Here is a 249-nt window from a genome sequence, read left to right as displayed (position 1 = left end):
TAACACACAAGGGAATTCCCATAAGGATAACAGCTGATCTTTCAATAGAAACTCTTCAAGCCAGGAGGGAATGGCAAGATATACTTAAAATGATGAACGAAAATAACCTACAGCCCAGATTATTGTACCCAGCAAGGTACTCCTTCAGGTATGAAGGAGAAATCAAAAGCTTTTCAGACAAGCAAAAGATGAGAGAATTCAGCACCACCAAACCAGGTCTCCAACAAATACTAAAGGATATTCTCTAGA

Source organism: Bison bison, unplaced genomic scaffold (genome assembly GCF_000754665.1).
Source record: "Bison bison bison isolate TAMUID 2011002044 unplaced genomic scaffold, Bison_UMD1.0 scf7180017864526, whole genome shotgun sequence".
In the NCBI taxonomy this organism is placed as follows: domain Eukaryota; kingdom Metazoa; phylum Chordata; class Mammalia; order Artiodactyla; family Bovidae; genus Bison; species Bison bison.
This window is presented reverse-complemented; position numbering follows the sequence as displayed.